The sequence below is a fragment of the Dipteris shenzhenensis genome, chromosome 10, assembly GCF_047967505.1.
Source record: "Dipteris shenzhenensis isolate YYH24624 ecotype China chromosome 10, Dip_SZ_1.0, whole genome shotgun sequence".
Lineage (NCBI taxonomy): Eukaryota > Viridiplantae > Streptophyta > Polypodiopsida > Gleicheniales > Dipteridaceae > Dipteris > Dipteris shenzhenensis.
In genome coordinates this window covers 44,493,787-44,502,823 of record NC_141605.1, presented here as the reverse complement: position 1 = coordinate 44,502,823, position 9,037 = coordinate 44,493,787, and the positions used below count along the sequence as shown (strand labels likewise).

The 9,037-nt window shown below is 41.3% G+C and overlaps 1 pseudogene; it reads left to right on the top strand.

Annotated features, from left to right (window-relative positions):
* The first annotated feature begins 592 nt into the window (after positions 1–592).
* Positions 593–1,524, top strand: LOC147897880 (uncharacterized; annotated as a pseudogene).
* The last annotated feature ends 7,513 nt before the right edge of the window (positions 1,525–9,037 follow it).

The window sequence follows — 9,037 nt, the reverse complement described above, 5'->3', positions numbered from 1 at the left end:
ATCCAGGTTCTTCATCCGATCCATTTGCGTACGGCACTTGGATGATGGAGATGCTAAATCATTTTGGGCGCCACCTCGGTCCAGTTGAGCTTACAAAGTATATGTATGCCCATCCCCCTCCTGGATTCCCTGGTATGGTCACCTGCTCGCGAGTGCCCATGTCACTCCACTGCCTTCTGTGCTTGCGAGTCCGGCGAGACGGCAGGCTTCTCCTCTCCCACGCCTATCGAGGAGACATACCTCATCCCAAACACACTCACGCACCCCCTCCCAAGCACCATCACGTCAGGGCTCACAGCCACCATCATGTACTCCCTCATAGCCACCGTCATGCTCAGTGTCATGTCCACAGTCACGTACACAATCCCCTAGTCGTGACTCCACCTGCAGTACAGAGGAGGGCAAATGCTGTAGTAGGGAGAGTGGGAGTGGAGGATGCGGCGGGTGATTTGGTGGGGGAGGTAGTAGGGCACGCGGTGAGAGAGGAGGAGATAGATGGAGAAGAGTTAGAGGAGATAGTGAGACTGAGAAGGAGGTGAGAGAGGTGGAGGGAGAGATTTACTATGATGTGACGGATAGGGGCGGGATAGTGATGGATGCGAGGGGGAAAGAGGTAATGGAATACATGCGTGGGGTAGTATCAAACTTGTATAGAAATTGTTTTATTAAATTTAAAGATCAAAATAGCCGATTAGTTGGGGAGGTGATAGATGCTGTACATAGTCGGTACCCCAATCCCCCACATGTGACATTCTCAGATGTATTGGGAAGGACGCGAATAAGGGAGATCTTAAGTAATAAAAGATCTCACCTTAAGAAACTCGCATATGATGATGGGCTAAATATAGCTGCGGGTGGCTATCCTACCGAGAAACCTGCCACTGCCCACAAACGCGAGTGGAAGGAGGCAAAGAAACGAGCAGAGGGTGGCGTGAAGAGCAAGCAGCATGTGGAAGCACGACGGATCCAGATGGAGACCATTGGATCTTCGCATTTCGAATCTAGAGGCGTCGAGTCATGGGAGGTAGAGTTCGTAAGTATCTTGCCACCTTATTTGATTTTTTACTTAATTCATTGATTCTATGATTGTTTTAACCTTACAAATTGTGTTGATTATGTTACAGCGAGGGGTTATGGGGAGGAAGCCCACAGCCCATGAGACTGCCTATGCTCGCCGGCATAGCAGATGTGACACGTGGGCCCTCTTCAGAATCGAGGGACGTATTACAGACGCGCAGTTTGAGATGGCCATGAGACCGTACGGTCGACAGGTACTTGAAAACTCTAAACGAATGATTTTGGTTTATTGAATTACATATATATATACTTATATATGATATATTACTTGAACAGGCACAAGTTGCTGTTGCACCTGCTGATGCTCCTGCCACTGATGATCCACCCGCCGTCACTACTCCTACTGGACGTGAACGATAGGGTGAGCAATACTCATCGGACATGTATACCAATGTGAGCTCATCTGATCATGGAGGGAGTAGCTCGTCATCATCTGGGTCTGAGTAGTACTCAGACTTATAGTATCACATCCGTATTGAGGATGTGGTTGTATATGTATTTTTGTAATTGAAGCCATGGGCTTTTTTAGACAAACCAATTTGATTTTGTATATATTTGTTTATAATTGAAGCCATGGGCTACTTCGACATATGGACTTCCTTGTATGTATGTGTACACATAAAATTTTGATAGTATTGAATTGCGTATTGATAGTATTCCATTCATGTCTGTCTTGAATCATGTATTGATAATGTCTACATTCATGTCGTTCTTGAATTGTGTATTGACAATGCACAAAATGTTCACCATGGATGGTGCAATGCACCAAAAAAAAAATCCAGAGAGTGCTATTGGTGCTAGAATGCTGGAACAGCATTCAGTCACCAAATAGCACTCTCTAGATTTTTTATTTTGCTCTCTGTTTGCGTGTATCTGTGCGTAGAGTCTGTCAAAAGTCGCATTTACATGCGTGAAAACTCTGTAATACACGTGTGTATCGATGCAGCAAAACTGCTAAAATGCATGTATAACCCCATGTATCAGTGCATCTGATAAACATCATACACTCGCTTTTACACACATGTCTGTGGCTGCGATGATACATGCACTGATATACGGGCCCGCTACTTTTTTTCCACAAGTCATTTTCCACAGCTAGTAGCGCGGGCCTGAGCCCGATCCCTTGTAGTGTTTGCCATGGCGTCCTCCAACCGCACTCATCCCCTCCAACCGCTTCCATCTCCCACTCCTTTGGAAGACCTCCCTCTTGCCGAAGAGGCCCTTCCTCTTACCCTTGCTCTCCAATCCCCAGATCGGGATCAATGGATTGGCTCCATGCAAGAAAAAATGGCCTCTCTTGAGGCGAATGAAGTTTGGGAGCTCGTCCTCCCTACTCCCGGTCTACGAATCATCACTTGCAAGTGGCTGCTGAAGCACAAGTGTCATTCATATGGCTCCCTAGCTCGCTACAAGGCTCGACTTGTTGCTAGAGGATTCACACGAATCCCCGATGTGGATTACACTAAGACATATGCCCCCGTCATTAAGATGAAATCTTTTTGGGCCATTGTCGCATTGGTTGCTTAGCACTCTCTCCATCTTCATCAAATGGATGTCAAGACCGCGTTCTTAAATGGTGTTTTGGATGAGTCCGAGAAAGTCTACATGGAGCAGCCAACATGTTTTCAAGTTGCCGGTCAAGAACATAAGGTTTGCCTACTTTACAAAAGCCTTTATGGCCTGAAGCAATCCCCCTAGGTGTGGTATTGGCGTCTGCATACGTTTTTGGAAAGTATGAATTTTTTTCGAATTCTTTCAGACAATAGCATTTATATCAAACATTCTGGTGATAAGATTTGCATCATCGAGCTGTATGTCGATGATCTCCTTTTGGCTTGCAACTGTGCTGATTTTCTTGCTCAAGAAAAATATCAGTTCTCTCTTGAGTTCTCCATGACAGATTTGGGACCGGTCGAGTACTGCCTTGGCATGTAGATCTTGCGAGATCCTCGCTCTGGTGCCATCAAGTTAATTCACGGCAAGTATGCCTGTGACATCCTAGAGCGGTTCAACATGTCTAGTGCTCGCCCTAACTTGAGCCTGATGGAAGTCTCCTGCCACCTCACGAAATTGATGTCCCCTTCCACCGATCTTGACAAGGAGGCGATCAGGTCATTTTCCACCAACAATTGCTAATCATGTGTAAAATGTGTGTATGTTTCAAGTCAAATCCACATGTTGATGAAACTTATTTTAAAAATGATCAAATTTTGACTCTGTTTGCAATTCCTCTACATAGAACCTGTATAAACATTGGTATTTCCGCCGGTATATGCGATGCTATAAGCATCGCAAACCATCGCTTATACTGGCAGTTATAACGGCATTTATACCGGTGACTAATTATCGTTGCTTATATCGGTGGTTATACCGGAGCTTATACCTGCACGGGTATAGCGACACTTTCTAGTAATGGTTTCTCCTGAGCCCCCAAATTTTGGATTTCACTTTCAAAAGTGTTGCTAGAAAACCTCGGTTTACACCCTTATTTATAGTAGTGGGTTTGGGACTTGTTGATAATCATATACATCATCTTGATCTCAACAACAAGTCTGCTAAGGAGATGTGGGACATACTCGAGAACCTAGCTAGCAATCGGAGAGTGTCATGCATAGTAAACTTGAATTAATGTGGATTTGTGTGACCCACTAGTAATTCATCTCCTTTTTTCAAGTGCGGCTCTATGAAGGTCCTCTAGTCTACCATCCTCTTAAGGACAACCACTTCTGGTTCTTCTTTTCAAGAGCTGCCAATTTTTTTTCCCATTTGAACTAACATATCTTCCATAATCAAGACATCTCTTGATTTCAATTCTCCAGATACAACACTAAATATTTGATCAATGTCCATGTGTGTGGCCGACGAGAAGAAAACCCATTTTCAAAGCAACCAACATAGAGCACAAACCAAATATGTATCGATTCTTGTTTTCTCTCCAACAATTATCAGCTTGTATTCGCAAAATGCGAGGTAAAAATCCATGATCATCTTTGATGGTTCATATTGCCTTGATGATGGATGTTGCCACTTGGTTACTATCATGTTCATGCAAACTATCAATCCATACGTCACAAAAAAGTCAGTGTCCATGTATTAATACTCCACAAAAGTGCATTTTTAGCCCACTCTTACCCTCCAATGGAGATGGGGTGTGCCGGTATCTTGGCAAAGTTGTTGTGTTTCTATCAATTCCATCAATGACTATACACATAGACTTTTTAATATTTGATATAGCTTCCTCCCTCCAATAAGCATACAACTTTCTAGCTTCGTGTACAGTGATTGCCTTCTGTTTTATATACCTTCCTCGAAGGTGCTCACATTCGCTATGTTCAATAGTATTTTTTAACTAGTCACAAGTCTTGCATTTTGACATTCGTTGCTTTGATGGCATTTTCACATTGCAAAACTGTCCTCGCCAAATTTTGTATAAAGTGCAGGTTAAAATTTTGCTTTCTTCTCTGTCTTCTAAAGTTTTGTTAATAGTCTCTATCACAACCTTCTTTGTCATTCCGAGAGAGTCCGAGAGGAAGATGGTGTTGACACACTACACTTCAATCTCGCATTGTTTGTTGAAGATGAGGTTGTGGTAGTGCATTGTCCTCAAACATTTTTTTTAAAGTTGTAGATGCATTAACGATGCTTCTTTGTCCTTTCAACTTATCTACATTTCCATGAACTTTATAAACGATTTTGTCTTTCACCTCTGCCCAAATGCACCAATATGTACCATGTGATAATCCCTCAACCATTGAAATCCTCGATTGCAAATGGGTACCCCATTAACCATCAATATCAATCGAGGTTTGTATTGCATCGTCTTCGATTTATCAGAAGATGCATGAAGGAAGCAAGAGAACTCGTGAAGAAGATACTTACGTCTATCTCTCCATGTCTTGCTCCATATACACATTCGTATGGCCTCACAATCTTCTTTTGTAACTCTTCTAATACAAAGTTTCTTACAACATACTTTTATGATAGTTTCTTGTATATTCTGTTCCGATAGCATTACATGCCTCTTGGGTTCTGGAATTGATGCCATGATTTGACGCCTCTTCACACTTGCGTACTTTCTTTTCGAACATAGCCCTTTCTTTTTCTACTGCTTACACTAATGTCCTGTGATGGCATTTCTCTTGCATCTTCTTTTGTAAAGTCAAATGTTGAGTGGTCTTGACAACTTTTGGACACAGCTTCATAATAACTTGTAAATTGTACTCTATTGGACATCGAGTTCATTGAAGTCATTTGATTGCCTAAAAAAATGGATTCCTTATGTATTTGCATTGGTTCTCTCTCGTCTCGACCAACATCCAAACATGCATTGTGTCATTTACATCCTCCACTCTAGTAGTAACATCATGGCCAATGTCGCTTATATCCTCAATCCCACTTGTCCCACAAATGGCTGAATTCATGTTCTCCACTCCAATAATCGATCAATTTGGGATTCCAGAATCTAGCTGGATTCTGGAATCCCACTTTTGATCGATAGCAAAGATGAACAGAATTTCAATGTTTTTTCACATGAGATTTTCAGTCCAGGAATGGCTAAAAATATCCGGTGATTTTTAAAAATCACCGGATATTTTTAGCCATTCCTGGACTGAAAATCTCATGTGAAAAAACATTGAAATTCTGTTCATCTTTGAATCTCCTTTTTTTCCCTTTTTCTAAATGGAAATTTCACTCTCTCTGACGGAAATATCAATCCATCATGAAATTTCAAATGCCAGAATCCAAGCTCACATTAAATCTTAAAAGCGACAGTTGTTATTGTTTGAATGACTTAGGATTTAACTATTATAAAATAAAAATCAAATGCTTAGATAAAAAATAAAGTAATTTGATAAATTTAAAAACTCACTGTCGACTAAAGGTTGACCATTAAATCGAAACCAAACCATCTAATCCAAATAATCTAAAGTGATACATTGTATTACTCATTATCATCTAAAATATCACCATTTGGAGATATTGTTACTTTCAATGAACCCCTTCTATCGCCATGGACTCCATATACGTACCCATTTTAATATCAAAATATGCTTCAATTTAACCGTTGGATCAACTTTGCATAAAAATAAAGGTTTTTTTAAAGACAATGCACTCCTGTTAGATTATGAATAGCATGCTATGTACAACACACAGTTTTGAAATGTTTATTGGTACAAAACTTACCCTTGAGGGCAATGTTGTTCTTTTTGTGGAAGTATATTGGTATAAAATTCTTTCAACAAAAGTGCTCAAGGGAAAGTATGATCCAAAGATGCTTAAACAAAGCAAAAGATAAAAGAAAAGTGGAATCATCATTTTGTGGACATGCTTAAATTGTAGGATATAGAAATTCTTGTGTATGGAATTTAGTTACAAATTTTGGACAATTGTGTGCCAGAAAACATGTGATATTTTAAAGCAAAAGGTTCAAGGGCTCTCCTAGTTGAAGGTAAGAGTTTCTTCTCCTTTGTAATGTGTGTCATGTTTTCCAATTATTGAAAAGAACTCTTTTTCCAATTCATAATATTGGATGTTTTGGGATTTTAGAGTAAAATGTAAGTAATTTTTAAAATCAAAAGTAGTTATTTAAAAAGATGTTTGACATGAAATTGTGTATCTTGTCTTCATAATTTTGAAAAAGGTGTATTTTTTGGATTTTTTCTCAAAAATGGAGTAGAGTTGTCATTTGCATGATTTTGTTGTCGTTTTCTATGACTCGCTGTTCTAGAATATGTGAGGCTAAATAATGAGGTGTATCAAAAGAAGAAGAAGTCCACGCTTTCAAAAATTCTCATCAAAGCAAGGGAGATATGGATGGGGTGCGGGAAGCCACGACATGGGGTGTATCAAAAGAAGAAGAAGTCCACGCTTTCAAAAATTCTCATCAAAGCAAGGGAGATATGGATGGGGTGCGGGAAGCCACGACAAACACTGGGAAGGAGGGCCACTGGAGAGTTCTTGGGGAAGTAGGCTCGTTTTTATAGATGTTTGATAGGTGTTGTGAATGATGTTCCACATGTTGCCCAAGATTTAAGCAAAATCATTTCCAGATACAAGGACTACACATGCATTGTTTTTCATGATGAGCAAATGTTTTAATGTATTGTGGATGTATGCCATGCATATGAATCTGGTAAGATATCATTTGAGTCCCTTGAATATAAGGTGACAAAGAGGCAAAAAACTATAAGGACAATGTCTATAATCTGGTGGTGGCCATTGAGATATGTCATAGATAAGATTGTGAAGATCATCTGCCAGAAACTATTGAGCAGTGAATGCCACTTTTGATGCCACTTTTGTAAGAAAAGCAAGAAGGTGCACATAGAAGAAATGACCAACCAACTTGTAAAGGTTGAAGCATCGTACGAGGTAGTATCGTTTTTGTTGCATTCAAACAAAGAGTTGGAAGATGAGTAATACAAAGTGGACAAGATGAAATCTCATAGGTTAGGAAAGATGATTGACAAGAACTCGGCCATGAAGTGGATAAAGAGTTGGGACAGTGATAAGGCACCGACACTGGATTTGCAAGCAAAGATGCTTGATTGCGTGGAGCTCATGTATGCAGAGGTAAAGTCCAATTCCCTAAAAACATGATGCAATATATCTCTCGTACCGAGCATTTCAGATTCTCCTATGATATTAGTTTGTCAGGGAACAATACGGACTATGTCATGGTTAGGGAATCGATATTGAAAAATTCAAGACAATGTCAAGCAGTGACTCCTGGCGAAACCTGTGTTTGTTCTTCTTTGATGAGCTAGAGGGACTTTCCATTCAAGGATTGTAGACCTTATGCAAGCTATGATGCGAGGCCCTATGGCACGGCATGAAAGAGCAACTTTCGCCATGTTTGTCACAGAGTCACGGCGGGATGGTTTGTTTGTCAGTTTGTCTTCGATAGGGGATTGATTGAAAAAGTGATGCATGGTATGGTGTTACGCCATGAGAACACATATGTAGGTGGCATTGGAATTCAATCCCTGCAACCCATGGTGGTTGCATTTATGCACAGGGGCGATGGTCCTACACTCCATGTTCCAAGAAATTCTCTTGGATTGTTTTTCCAAGAGAACAGAAAATTGAAAAGGGAATTTGTTACTATGGATTATCGAAATCCAAAACATCCTGATTTGATAGTGGAGATGGTGGATGCATATCGGTTGAAATGATGGAATGTAGGCTTGTTTGGAATGGGGCTAGCTAGGGAGACTTTATTGTGGCAGGGTATTGATGTGTTCATCATTGATAGCCTACATCGAATCGAGTATTTTGACACATACTTCAACTACATAACCACATTCAAATGTGAGCCAGACATGTCACCATGCACCCAAGTGCAGGGGTGCATGTGACATCCCCTCCTTCTTAACTTGGCGGCAAATGCATAGCCCCCAAGTAGTCTGACAAAAGCTGCAGGTACTCCTTGAAGAAGTCTTCGTCTAGCCATACCGCCTCATGCGTACCGCGATCCCGGAACTTCGTATAGAACTGTTGAATCCTGTGTTCGGAACCGTGCTTCCATTTGTGGAGAAGGATCTGCTTTGGTTCAATCACCTCGGCTTCGTCCACGATCTCGGGCTGCTGCTCATCTCACTCGGTGAAGCACTGAAGTAGGGTTTCAACCACGCCACATGAAAAGTGGGATGCATGGTCCAACTGTCTGGCAGCTTCAATCGCATAGAGACGTGTTGATTTTTTGAATGATGGGGAATGGGCCGAAACTACGGAAGGACAGCTTCGGACAACGCTTGCCAACTTGCTTCAACCGCTGCTTGATGATGCGAAGGTAAACCCAATCCATGACTTTATATTGCACGTCTCGTCTGGACTTGTTGGCTTGGCGGGTGTACGCCTCTTGTGCTTTGGCTAACCTATCCTTCACCGACTCGATAATATCTGCCATGGATTCTGTGGTCTTGTTGGCCTCCACGGATGGAGAGACCGCCCGTGTCAA